The sequence below is a fragment of the Tachypleus tridentatus genome, chromosome 7, assembly GCF_004210375.1.
Source record: "Tachypleus tridentatus isolate NWPU-2018 chromosome 7, ASM421037v1, whole genome shotgun sequence".
Classification (NCBI taxonomy): Eukaryota; Metazoa; Arthropoda; class Merostomata; order Xiphosura; family Limulidae; genus Tachypleus; species Tachypleus tridentatus.
This window is the reverse complement of record NC_134831.1, coordinates 60953460-60967368: the sequence shown is the minus strand read 5'-3', so window position 1 is coordinate 60967368 and position 13909 is coordinate 60953460. Positions and strand designations below refer to the sequence as shown.

Below are 13909 nucleotides of genomic sequence, written 5' to 3'. Positions count from 1 at the left end.
GAACAATGGTCCTAGCTGAGGCAGTAAACAATCTGCACAGACCTTTGCACAACAATATATAACAAAGTTCCATCCTTATATCAAAAGCCTAGTGTTAAATATCGTTACAAGCACATATAGTGGTGCAAGTAAAAGGGTACTGATTTAATTCGCACACTGCTAGCAAGTTATATGAAACGGAAAACAAAATGTTAAAAATGAGGAACAGCGGTAGATAACCTTTACTATAATCAGACTTGAAAGTTAAACTATCTGTATGATTTTGCTTGTAGGTATTAGTAATTAGAAGAGTATAAATAGAGAACAAAACTGATATAGTATATAGAACGTTTCTTCAACCAGATGCTTGAAAGTAATCGAACAAAAAACAGTAAGATAATTGGTAGAGGCCAGTTCGATTCTTTAAGTAATTTATTAGATAAAAAAAACACAAAAAACGAACAATGTGTTCTCTGTAATAATCGTACCTAAATATGAGCCCGGCATGGCCAGATAACTATATTTTGTGGTTAGGGTACTCGACTCGTAATCTGACGGTTGCGTGCTCGAATCCAATCACAACAAACTTGTTCGCCCTTTCAGCCGTGGTAGCATTATAATGTAACGGTCAATCCTACTATTTGTTGGTAAAAGAGTAGCCCAAGAGTTGGCGGTGGGTGGTGATGACTAGCTGCCTTCCCTCTAGTCTTACACTGCTAAATTAGGACGGCTATCACAGATAGCCCTCGAGTAGCTTTGTGCGAAATTCCAAAAACCAAAACAAACAAACAATGGAATGTTATAATTTGTCTTTAATGAAATGTTATAATTTGTTTTTAATCGCGTGTGAAAGTTGTTTACATACATGCAAAGTTATTGAAGCGAGATCATTAACGCATTGGTATGAGATGTTACGTGAGGAAAGAAAAAGAATGCATCGTGTTTGCGTTCAAAGTGTTTTATTAACTACTCTAATGTACTTGTAGTTAAGGAGCTAAAAACATTTGTATTACATCTCGACTGAATCAGTATATTCTGTAAGAAGCTCACCCATAATAACACAAAGAATAACACACTAAATATTTCAAATGTCACTTTCGGTTTGACAAATGTTTGTAATCAAAAACTTCGCCTGTAAATTATAGAGCAAAAGCTATAATGTACATGTTTTCTAGTGCTCATCACAAACCACGCTAGTAATTCATAATAGGGATCGTCCATCTGTTCTTCGTTATTACTTTTGTTTTGTCAGTCGAGAGCTAAAACGGCTGTGAGTATTGTAACAAAACCTAAGCAGTATTACTAAATGCATCATTGCCTATTGTGTGAAATAGTTTTAAGTTTATGTAACTGTCAGTAAAATAAAAGCAGCTGTATAACAGTTGACAACAAGTCGTTTTAATGTAGTCTATAGTTTATATGGAGCATCATAGTCTGTTACATGCATATGTTGTAATTTAATGGCATTCCATGTCTAAAAGCTGTAATATTTAGGATAGTCAAAATAAAGATTTGTAGCTTGAATAAATAATATTGACACTATGTCTCAAACCTTATGTTGTTTGTTAACTTTCTCTGTATTTTCACTTTAAGCTACCTGTATTGTTAACTTTCTCTGTATTTTCACTTTAAGCTACCTGTATTGTTAACTTTCTCTGTATTTTCACTTTAAGCTACCTGTATTGTTAACTTTCTCTGTATTTTCACTTTAAGCTACCTGTATTGTTAACTTTCTCTGTATTTTCACTTTAAGCTACCAGTATTGTTAACTTTCTCTGTATTTTCACTTTAAGCTACCTGTATTGTTAACTTTCTCTGTATGTTCTCTGTATTTTCACTTTAAGCTACCTGTATTGTTAACTTTCTCTGTATTTTCACTTTAAGCTACCAGTATTGTTAACTTTCTCTGTATTTTCACTTTAAGCTACCTGTATTGTTAACTTTCTCTGTATTTTCACTTTAAGCTACCAGTATTGTTAACTTTCTCTGTATTTTCACTTTAAGCTACCAGTATTGTTAACTTTCTCTGTATTTTCACTTTAAGCTACCTGTATTGTTAACTTTCTCTGTATTTTCACTTTAAGCTACCTGTATTGTTTCTGTAACTTTTTGAAGATTCCTATTCCACGTTTCAAGTTAACAATTTTTAATAATATCATAAATATACTGCAGACAAGAAATAGCACGTAATATTTGTGTAATTTATAAAGTACTCATACCCAAATACATAATTACAGATAAGAGAATATAATATCAGATATGATCTTTAGGATCCTTGTTTTGAAACTGTTATCGAAAAAAAAGCTTGAAATTTATATTTGTCTTAGTGTTCATGAATGTATATTACAATATGAAACAAAGAAACAGAAGAGGACAGTTATTTTAGGTCAGTTATATGAAAAACGCCCTTAACATTCTGCTAATACAAACCTGGAAAACCTCTGCTCGTGTTAGATTAGAATCTTGCATTGGCATAGTCAGAGCAAACGCAGGGTATAGTCAAGGGTGAGCTGGCATTCTTCGTTGCTTGTTTATTTTAGAGTGTTGGGGTTTTATATGTTGGCTTAGATTCTTTACAGCAGGTGTCTATGACTTGTTGATGATAAATTAGAATAATAAACAGATAACATACAATCCATTTGTTTTAAAATAGTATATTCAAACCAAGTCAAATGTATGTGCTGACATTTTTTATACTATAGGATATCACAATTGTATTTAACACTAGATATTTTTCATAGGATGATTCAATCACTTTAGAATCCAATCGACAATAATTATTTTTTTCTATATTATGTTTCTTACTGTGCAGTCTGCGATAGATTCACATACGTTATCCCCTGGGTTACCACAGTTGTATCCAGAACTTTAAATAATTTTCTCCTTTTTGTCAAAGTCCACATATTTTGACAAGACAATTTATTCTCCTTATTTCTGTTAAACTGTTTAACTCACTTTAAAATATCACCTGTTGTGGTTAATTTCAACGAAAAAATCATGCAGTCTAACTTCACTTTCTGTTACATTTTCTGACGTAATTCCACTTCACTTTTGTTAGTTACCGTAGTGTATCCAGAGCTTTAAATTATTACCTTATTTGTTTTGTCAAAATCCACACAATTTTGTGCAGTTACTTTAGAACCCAATTGACAAGATGATTATTTCTCAGTATCTGTTCTTACAATACAGTAAGACACACTACAGTATTCCCTCGCTATTCGCGGGGGTTACGTTCTTAAATAGCGAAAACCGCGAATATTGGATGCAGTTTTAAAACTTCTATGTATGAGATTATATACGGTACTAAATGCTTCCCAGACACTTTCTAAAGACACTCTTACTCATTAATACAGTAATAATGTAGTAATATTGCATGCAGTCATGTATTTCACTAATGTAGTAATGATAATGTAAACACATTTTAATTTTGTACTGCAACAATATTTTAATCAAAAAGAAACGTACATAGTATAGTTACCCATACTGTATTACTGTACCGTAAAGTCATTTTCTATGCGTACAACACGTATTAGAATTGACAGAAAGTGGAACAAATTTAAAGGCAAACTTAGACAGATAAATACAGTACGCACAGTTCAGGTAATAATAATACAGTACAGTACAATTCAGTAATAATTGTTCGATAAAGACGTCAATCGATAAAACTGCTTGAGAGAGTAAATATAGACATACCCTCGAAAAGTGCTTTTAGTCTCTATGACCTACAAAAACCCGGTTTACCGAGCATTCGTTTTTATGACGTTATGACGCTAGCCTGGTATACCGGCATACGATGCGATAGGGTTAAGAGCCTAACCCACGAATAGGTGAGGGTATACTGTATAGGAATAACCTGTTAAGGCTGGTCAATCACACACGCGCTAACTTCATGTTTTCTTTCGCTAACCTTTTTCTAACTGAACTCAACTGCGTTCGCTTTGTCGCGTAAATATATACACACACACGCGCGCATTCACAACTGAGGCCTGGAACTTTCTATACACTAAGCGACATTATGATGTAACAATACTCTCATAGCGAGAAAAACTTCGTGGTTTCGAGAAAGATGACTTCAACAATACTATAAGTATTGAATATCACACACGACGTACGACTCTTACCAAGTTACATAACCGCAGTTGTCATAACTATTGCTTTTAAAATAATTAACACTTGTTATGAAAACTAAATAACCATTAAATGTCAGGTCACTCTAACATTAAACACTTGTTTATTCAACATAGAGCAAAGCCACATCTGACTATTTGTTATGTTCTATTTCCAGAATTCAGTATTGTAAACTTACCTTAAAAACATTCCTGATTTTTCTTTCTTTTTTAACTGTTTAAATATAGTTTAGTCGAGTGACTAATTTTCAGTTAACGGTTTGTAGAACAAACCAGCAACAAACTAACAGATACATTACTCTTTTTAAAAATCCATTTTGCTTGAATTAGTTTCAATTTATGTAATTTTTGTAGTCGTTTAGGTCTACGTTATATTAAAACAGTTAGTAAACATTGGAATATAAATTTAAAATTTTGGACTATGTTTTGTTAAAATAGTAAACTGTGAATAGTAGTAGTTCATATTGTGAAGCATTAAACGCAGTACATTGGCGATTTTTTTTTATTTTTTTTTTTTAAGAAATCTTCTCCAACTTCGCTAGAGGGCTAACGTAAAAATAATTTTCCTCGGTCGTTTTTAATTTTCATTTTACATCTGGGTACGATAACCATCTCAACTATTAGGAAGTTGAAAGTATAGAAACCACTAGACGACTGAAATAAATTTTTCATTAAAAGGATAAACAATTTTCTCTGAGTAAAGTGCTTGGGAATTCTTAGATTTGAGCAGGTGGTATGAAGCAAATAGTGAATTATTGTGTCCTTAAATAATTCAGTCCTGATTGCTATCATATCATGATTCTTTGAGGCAGGTGCAAGGAAAATGGAACTGATGATACAATTCATTATTGACTAGTTTTGTCTTACAAAGTTTGATACTGGTAGTCGATGTACGCCAATAAAAAAGTTGATTTGACGTTTGAAAATGAAAGTCACCATTCTTTAGAACTATTGCTGTTTTTCAATGGCCCACAACTGGCTATAAAAATTCAAAATATACTACAGTTGAATTATGAGGAGCTAATCAATCAGTTCGTTGGCCATCAATTTATTAGTAACATCTTGTTGTTTACGTAAATCTAACTAGTTTTACCAAAATGCAATAAACTCACAAGTGTTGACACGAAATAGGCACACATGGAGTACGTGACCAATATCATTTCGAGAACAGCACAAGGAAATTGAAGCTTTAATAGCACGCCATATTTGCCACATGGTTACCAAGAATACAAACTAGTTAAACGTTACATAACTGTGCTAGACAACTTATGTGAAAAAAACTACTTAAACTAAAATAAAGAAAATAAAAAATTAAAACTGCTGATGTACAGTATCATTTTCATACGAACGATATGTTCAGGTGGTAAGATAAGAGTTCCATGAGAACTACATTTTCGTATGGTGAACCATCTTTTTCACCCTTTATGTTCTGGTAGTTAGATGAGTGTTTTACGTGAACCACATTTTCGTCCACTATTTTCAATGTTTTTGGTCCATCGTTTACACTCTTACGATATATTCTGATAGTCAGATGAGCGTTTTATTGGAACCGTATTTCTACGTAGTAGTCCTTCCTTTTCATATTATGCTCTGAAAGTAAATGAGTGTTTCATGAAAGCAACATTTTCATGTGGCGGTTTTTTCATTTTTACCCTTACAATATCTTCTGGTGGTAAGATGTGTGTTAGATTTATAATTACTAACAACAATAAGAGATCGGCATTTTCCAGTTCTAAGTTTGACTTATATTCACAGTTAACTCAGCTTTTAATACGTTTTCTTTTTCTTTCTTACACTTAATTTTCTTAAGTAATAACTTTATATATGTTATATATCTGGAAGTTTGTTTTTAATTTCGCACAAAGCTACTCGAGGGCTATCTGTGCTAGCCGTCCCTAATTTAGCAGTGTAAGACTAGAGGGAAAGCAGCTAGTCATCACCACCCACCGCCAACTCTTGGGCTACTCTTTTACCAACGAATAGTGGAATTGACCGTCACATTATAACACCCTCACGGCTGAAAGGGCGAGCATGTGTGGTGCGATCGGGATTCAAACCAGCGACCCTCAGATTACGAGTCGAACGCCTTAACCCACCTGGCCATGCCTTGTCATCTGGAAGTTAAAAATTGTAGTGGGGAAAATGATCTAGAAAAACTGTTCTCACCGCACAAACAGCAAAAACCACTTCACTTCCAGAACCCTTCATTCACTATGTTGAAACGTATCATCCACCACTTAAAGTTAATTGTCAGATTTCTATTCGGTATGTTAGCTTGTTAATAAAACTAATGACATTTCCACATCTATATTTACATACATTACAAACCTTCTGACAATCTTTTCTATTTAAACTTCAATTCTTTTCATCCATCCGAAATAAAACACGCTTATCTAGAAGAACAATCCGTGCGTTTGAGATATGTTCTTATAACGCTGTCGCCGGTTGTAAAGCACGCAACGACATTACTAGATATTTTAAAGAACAGAATTATCACGATAACGTCATTAAAGCTCAACTTGATACGACTGATCACAATCTGATTGTCTCCACTTTCGCGACAAACACTATCCTGACATAATTTCTTTAGCCCTTTACATACCCCCGGTGTTTAAGGCGCTCGAATCGTAATCCGAAGGTCGCGGGTTCGAATCCCCGTCATACCAAACATGCACGCCCTATCAGCCGTGGGGGCATTATAATGTGATGGTCAATCCTACTATTCATTGGTTAAAGAGCAGCCGAAGAGTTGGCGGTGGGTAGTGATGACTAGCTATCTTCCCTCTAGCCTTACACTACTAATTTAGGGATGGTTAGCGCAGATAACCCTCGATCAGGTTTGCGCGAAATTCAAAACAAACCAAACCTTTACATACCATCCATTAAACATACAGATTAGCACGACTGTTCAGTACAACTTTACAAACAAGACACGACACATTTGTTAACATATTTATAATCTTGCCCTCAATTTCTTTCGCATGCAAAATGAATTTACGAGACTATTTAGTACATTCTAATGTGACGGTCAATTCCACTATTTGTTGATAAAAGAGTAGCCCAAGAGTTGGCGGTGGGTAGTGATGACTAGTTGCCTTCCCTTTAGTGTTACACTGCTAAATTAGGGACAGCTAGCACAGATAGCCCTCAAGTAGATTTGTGCTAAATTCAAAAACAAAACACACAACAAACATTCTAAATTACAAACTGGAGTGACTTTTTCCGCACAAACCAACGGAACTCGACAAACTTTTTCCTTTGCATGCTGTTATGTCACTTGAGTTTGCATCTTTTGCAACTACTTTGTTTACGTTTCACGTAACAGGCCAATTCATCTGCACAATAGAGTATTATTTATTGCATTCACTATACCGAATGCAAATGTTTGTTTGTGTTTTGTTTTTGAATTTCGCGCAAAGCAACTCGAGGACTATCTGCACTAGCCGTCCATAATTTAGCAGTGTAAGACTAGTGGGAAGGCAGCTAGACATCACCACCCACTGCCAACTCTTGGGTTACTCTTTTACCAATGAATAGTGGGATTGACCATTACATTATAACGCCCCCACAACTGAAAGGGCGAGCATGTTTGGTGCGACCGAGATTCGAATCCGCGACCTTCGGATTACGAGTCGAACGCCTTAACACGCTTGGCCATGCAGGGCCTTTTACAAAATCTGTTGAAGAGGCGTCAAATGCAACAGAATCAATATCAGAGAAACACTACGCAAGAAAGGTCAGAAATTTCAGGAACATCTTCGACTTGTACGCAACGGCACCTTTGACCACCAGCCACCCCTCCTCCAAGCACTTTAAGTCATTAGCACCTTCATGGTTGTCAAGAACAGTGATAAAATGTGTGATTAAAAATATTTTAACGTAAGCTGTACTTGACAACTGACACAACTACTTTCTCAAATTCTCTATGAAAACTGTATCCATTTTTCTGTTATATTGTTTATTTATTTTTGTAACTGTATGGTTTTGTTCTGAATTTTCTTGGTCCTTTTTGTTCACAAGTCCTACGCTACACACGCACCTCGCGTTCTATTTTTCTCATGAGTTAATTTCTAATTGCATGTGTTTTTACGTAAATTCTAAACGTTCTTTATTACGTTGTATTTTTAGTAGCTAATCCTGACGAAGGTCATGTCCCCTAAGTGTATCAATTAAAAGTTTTCGTTATAGATGTGTATTGTAACGTTTTCCAGCTTGGCAAAATCTATTTAGCATAGTTTCTATTAAAAAAAGGCTCCGTTCTAATACAGTCATATCAAAAGCACCTTCATCTTTCCTTCTTGCTTTCCATAATTTATCTCGTGTTTGAGAACTATAGTTTAGTAGTTCCCATTTCAACAAATAGAAGTCAACAGTCAATATGCGTCACATCCAGCGACTTTTCTTATATGTCATGTGTATCAGTTTCATTCTCCAGCTGCTTGAGGTATGCCACGGTTGAATGTGGAGTATGACTGTAAGCCTTACTTTGATGAACTCATATCCTGTTGGTATAGTTTTCAGACAGATATCCTTTTTTATTATTATATTGCTTACTGATCCTTGGGACATGCGGACGACACTTGTTACTAACCTTTATGCTTGTGAATTTTTAGTTGTGAAAAGAGGCTCCATTTTGATAATAGTGCAACTTCTTGCACGTTCTTTTTGTGTGTGGTCCTGGTGCTCCAAGTTGATCCATATTCCTTTGTTTTCCAGTGCCATTAGTTAGAAAAGTTATCCTCGTCTTAAAAACTTTAAATATCTTATCTGAACATACCTTCATGATCTGAGTATATTAATATATTACGCCTTTTGAACTTTGGGCATTATGATATTCAATCCCACTTTTCGTTGATAAAGAATAACTTAAGAGTTGGCGGTAGGTGGTGTCGACTAACTGCACTCCTTCTAGTTCATCATTTCTAAATTAAGGACCTTCGAGTAGTTTTGCGTGAAATTCACCAATCAAAAACAGAAACAGTAAACCATTACGGCAGTGATAAAGAGTCTTCGAAGCTGAATACTTTAATTCAAAAGCAATTAAAACAAGTAATAGCAATAGAATTGATTTATGTGCTAAGTAAAACAAAAAAATTCACTCCTGAAAGCTAAGGCTGTGTGAATAAAGTTTGGATATCTCTTATTGGAACAAGAACATTCAGCTTGTTCACTGATAACCTATAATTTAAAACAAGGACGTCGAACAATGGAAACTACGATTGAGGAAGGTACAAGGCATGAGAACTATATAATAGCGTATAAATGGAAATAAATTGTATGGTGTAAGCACCCGACTCAAGACTTAAAATATCTATCTTCAACGCTATTGACTCGCGCACTGGCTAATACAGCTGTAAATAATAATATAATAATTTTTATTCAGTAACAAGCTCAACTAATAAGCTCAAAGATAAGACTTTATAAAATTATTTGTTTGTTTGAATGACATTTCATTCACACAACAGGCTAAACATCCAGATCAGAGATCTCCATCTTTCAGACTTAACTGTTCATAATTTTTGAACTGTGAACCAGATGAGAGAAAATCAGCCAATAACACCTGCTCAATGAAGTGTCTAGGCTGAAACGAATGGTGAGAAGGCTTTCTCTTATGGGGATTCCACAGCTAGAATTATGAAATGTATTTAGTGGGATAACGTCTCGAACCGGACGTCCTTGGAAAATAGTAGTTCTACTTAGATTATTGCTTGCAATTGATAACTGATGATATGTTAGTGACATAATTTAAAAATGTTACCCAATTGTATATACTGAAACTGCTTGAAAACGTGATTGGAAAATTGTTGAGATTAGAATTGCTTCAGAATGTTGAGACGGTACAAGCTAATAAGAAGAAAAAAAAAAGTCGCACTCTGTACTTTTGAGCCATGGATAATGCATTATAAAACTGACTTCCAAATTTCATTGTTCGATTATAACAGTCCATAAGCTGAAGGTGTGTGATGTACACTTTCTCCTTAGTTAACACAGAAAACAAACCTCATGGTCTTAATACCTGTTGTTGTATTTTCCTTGTAGCGTCCCTTCATTCAATCTTATTTTACTCTATAGATGGATTGTCTCGTTCTCAGTCGTAGTTGTTTTGGGAGGTTCCCCAGACAGTATTAAGTTTAGACATTTATTAATCAGCATAGTTTTAAATTTTAACTAAAATTTTAAGCTGATAATTAGGATCGGTTAATGTTTGTCGTTGTTCTTGTGATAGTAGTCTGTTTTTTGAGAGAAATCTTCTGCAGTAGTATAAAGAAAACATTTAGAGTTACCTTCTTCTGAGACATCGACTCTTTGAAACGATCGATTTATTGAAAGTGCGCATGTGTGAATGGTCGCCCACCAAGAAAATGGTAGAATATCAGAATTCTCGAGCGTTCAAGTCGCGTGGGCGCACGAAGTAAGAGGACTAGTCGTGTTTGTGACGCCACGAAGAGAAAGAGGGACTGAAAACGTGACGGGAAGAACTAGTTATCTCTAACTCCGAGTGAAAGAAGACAACATATTAATTCAATGACAACAACTATGTAAGTTATGTTATTAATGTTTCTTTCAACAGGCACCATTACCATATTGATAAACGTTAATTATCTCATGACAAACCTTTCAAACTGTGTCTTCTGCTGATTAAAGGGTTTATTGAATCAACAATTGTCGCAGCCTATGAAATGCGCACGGAAAACAATCACTGTGGTATCATGTATGGACCAGTTATTAACTTGTGAGGTTAAGCCACTAAATTAGGTAGTCATACATCAAGCAGCACGAAGAAGGATATACAATAGAATTTATTAGGCCTACATTTTATCTCCAAACCCTAATAACTATAAGTCTTTAAAAAGCACTGTATTTAATCAATGCTCCCTCATTATGTCTGCGAACTGACAACGCTAGAATCTAGGTTTCTATACACGTGGTGGGAAGAAAAGAGATAGCCCATTGTGTTGCTTTGGGCTTAACTTCAAACAAAAGAAAAAAAGCGTAATCAATAAGTGATTAATAAACCCATAAACCCGTACTTTAAAAACTACATATTAGATTTTAAAAATATTAAAACTATAACAAAAATTAAACATGATAAAGCTATCTAATTGCAGCAAACTGATGACATTGTTCGATCTAATTGATAGCTTGAAATACAAACTAAAGAAAGATCGACTTTGAATTATGGATTAGAATCTTTTACTATTGAGAACAACCACAGCATCTCAGAAGCATTAAATTTGTAATTTAAAAGTTGCATCAGATAGAATAAACAAACAATGAACTTTATACAAATTTTATTGAATGTAAGAAAAGAAGAAAAACTAATTATTGCTGTACTTTTTGTGTTCTTGCAGAGACCATTTCTGTTCAGTTTTGAACTTTGCGATATAACTCGATTTCAGTAATTTCAGACGACGAGTGCATGTTGTTTACACTTGTTAGTCTGTTATTTTTATCTCAGTACAACTTAACAGTTATATGTATACTCATATTTTCGGTTTTTTCTGTGTTGCTATGATACCATTGACGTAATTCTTTTGAGAATTGTTGTTTCCACAGTTGTTTCACAAGTCTTATAGTTAGCAATTATTGAAAACTATTCATTTTCAATTAAGTCTTCTTAAATGGTAAAGTTGTTATCGTACGACAAAAATATTCAAAGTGTATGAGAAAAGCGTGCTGTTTTAGCTGGTAATAAATATATACTTCTATCGGTAAAAATTCATTTGATTGGTTGTTAGCAAAGGTCATACTAGTATTATTTAAAGACCCAGACCTGTAATCAAACTGAACTTTTAGGAATATCACACTTCAGGTATTTGAGGGACGCCCATGCAAATGAACATGACATCTTTCGAAAAAATTCAATCCAAGAAGCCTGTCTAATGACAATAAAGGATATATTAAAATACTTCAGTATTTTCTCTTAAGACGAAAGATCTGATGTGCTGTTTACAAGATGTTCGTCTTTGATTAAAAAATAAATTAGATCATTTACACACAGACATACACATGTACCAGTCATTAGAACTTTCAATCACTTTTTTTATTATTTGTAATCTTATACGGAGTTTATACATTAATAAGAGGGAATCTTCAAAAGCCGCGGCAATATATTTTTAGACAAAATTGGGGTAAACTAATCTATGAGACCATGTTCTTCCTTTTTATTTGCTATACTTTTGTATGCCGGTAATATCAAATGTGAGGTGTGTGTATACCCGATTCAGTTTTATTACTCAACAGAATCACTACTAGCCTACCCTCAAACTGAAATTCTTTTGCGCAAGATTACAATAAATTAATCTATGAGACCTATGATGAGGTCAAGTAATCAAACGAAAAAGTTTGACCTCTTAAATCGTAAACTTCAATTACATCTCAAATTTGTCAAGAGATGACGGAGCTATGAGCTAAAGGTTTGCACTTGAAAAAACTCAGAGCCGTTTTATTAGTCATTAATATATAAATAGTCATTATTTATCAAAGGGGGCAGTAGAAGAAAAGAGCAGGAATTATGGAGTGAAGGGATCATCCAGGGATCTTCAGGAGCTGGAGTCTGTGTTCATTCATCAAGGATGTGATAGAAAAACTTGGGTTTTAGAGTAGCAAGGGAGTTATGAGAAATATAGAAAAGGCTTTAAGAGAGAAGGAAGAGAAAGATGTAAATAATAGCCACTAGGGTTCTGGTGAAATTGTGAAAAACAATTTATTTGCATAGAAAAAAACGATAAAAATAATATGTCAGAATAAACAAACATGAAATAGAACATTCGCGACATTATAGAAGGAAGTAAATGTTTAAATGCTCCAAACGATTGTAATACGTAATTTTTTTCATATGATATACATGGAGAAAATAATTTAAGAATACACTCCTTAAGTTACTTGTACTGTATAAATATTCAAGATATGTGTTATGGCCCATCGCAAAATAAGTCTAGGAAGTCGCTCTCCCATGACTGGGCTCGGCATGGTCACGTGGCTAGGGCGCTCGACTCTTAATCTGATGGTCGCGAGTTCGAATCCCCATCACACGAAGCATGCTTGCCTTTTCAGTCGTGTAAACGATATAATGTGACGACCAATCCCACTATTCGTTGGTAAAAGAGTAGCCCAAGGGTTGGAAGTGAATGGTGATGACTTCCCTCTAGTCTTTCACTGCTAAATTAGGGACGACTAGCGCAGGTAGCCGATTGTGTGGCTTTATATTTAATTTTAAAAAAATTCTGTGATCAGAATTCTGTGTTAAAGCGAAACGAATGCAAGAATGTGGTTATTCATCACATTATCCACAATAGTTTAAAGACATGTTTGTTTGGAATATTTACTCAGAGCTAAACAACAGATATCTTCATCCGCAATCCATAATGTTACACTGACAGCCTAGATCTAGTCAATATCTCCCATCGCCAGCCTTTAAAATATGTTTTAGAATAAGATTCATTTATAGGGATTTATGACCAATTAACATAAATCTTTAAAGAAGTGTTCAAAATAAGGAGAAAATACCGAGTCTCAAAACAGATCTTAAAAATTTGGAAAATGTGTGTAACAGAAAATAAAATAATATTGAAGTCTTAAAACAGGCAAACAAAACAGACATTTTAAGTTAAACTAAAACTAAGTTTAGATATTCTAGTAGATCTCAGGCTGAAAAATCTGTAAATGTTTCGCGGTAATCAAATATCGAAACAGAATCGCATATTTATACAAAGTATGCTGAGCTGAGATTTTACTACTATAAATTGATTCGGTAAATTTCGTTTTGAATTTTTATAAGTAGCTAAAACAATTAACGTGGG

The 13909-nt window shown here is 34.3% G+C and overlaps 1 protein-coding gene across 3 annotated transcripts in view; it reads left to right on the top strand.

Annotated features, from left to right (window-relative positions):
- The first annotated feature begins 10445 nt into the window (after positions 1-10445).
- The window catches only part of LOC143255777 (neurensin-1-like), a 38745-nt gene continuing 35281 nt past the window's right edge, over positions 10446-13909 (top strand). For 2 of the 3 annotated variants that reach the window (XM_076511972.1, XM_076511969.1), the window contains exon 1: positions 10446-10645. The gene's annotated coding sequence lies outside the window, so the exon portion shown is untranslated. The remainder of the gene's footprint in view (positions 10646-13909) is intronic. The other variant, XM_076511968.1, reaches the window with a different exon arrangement.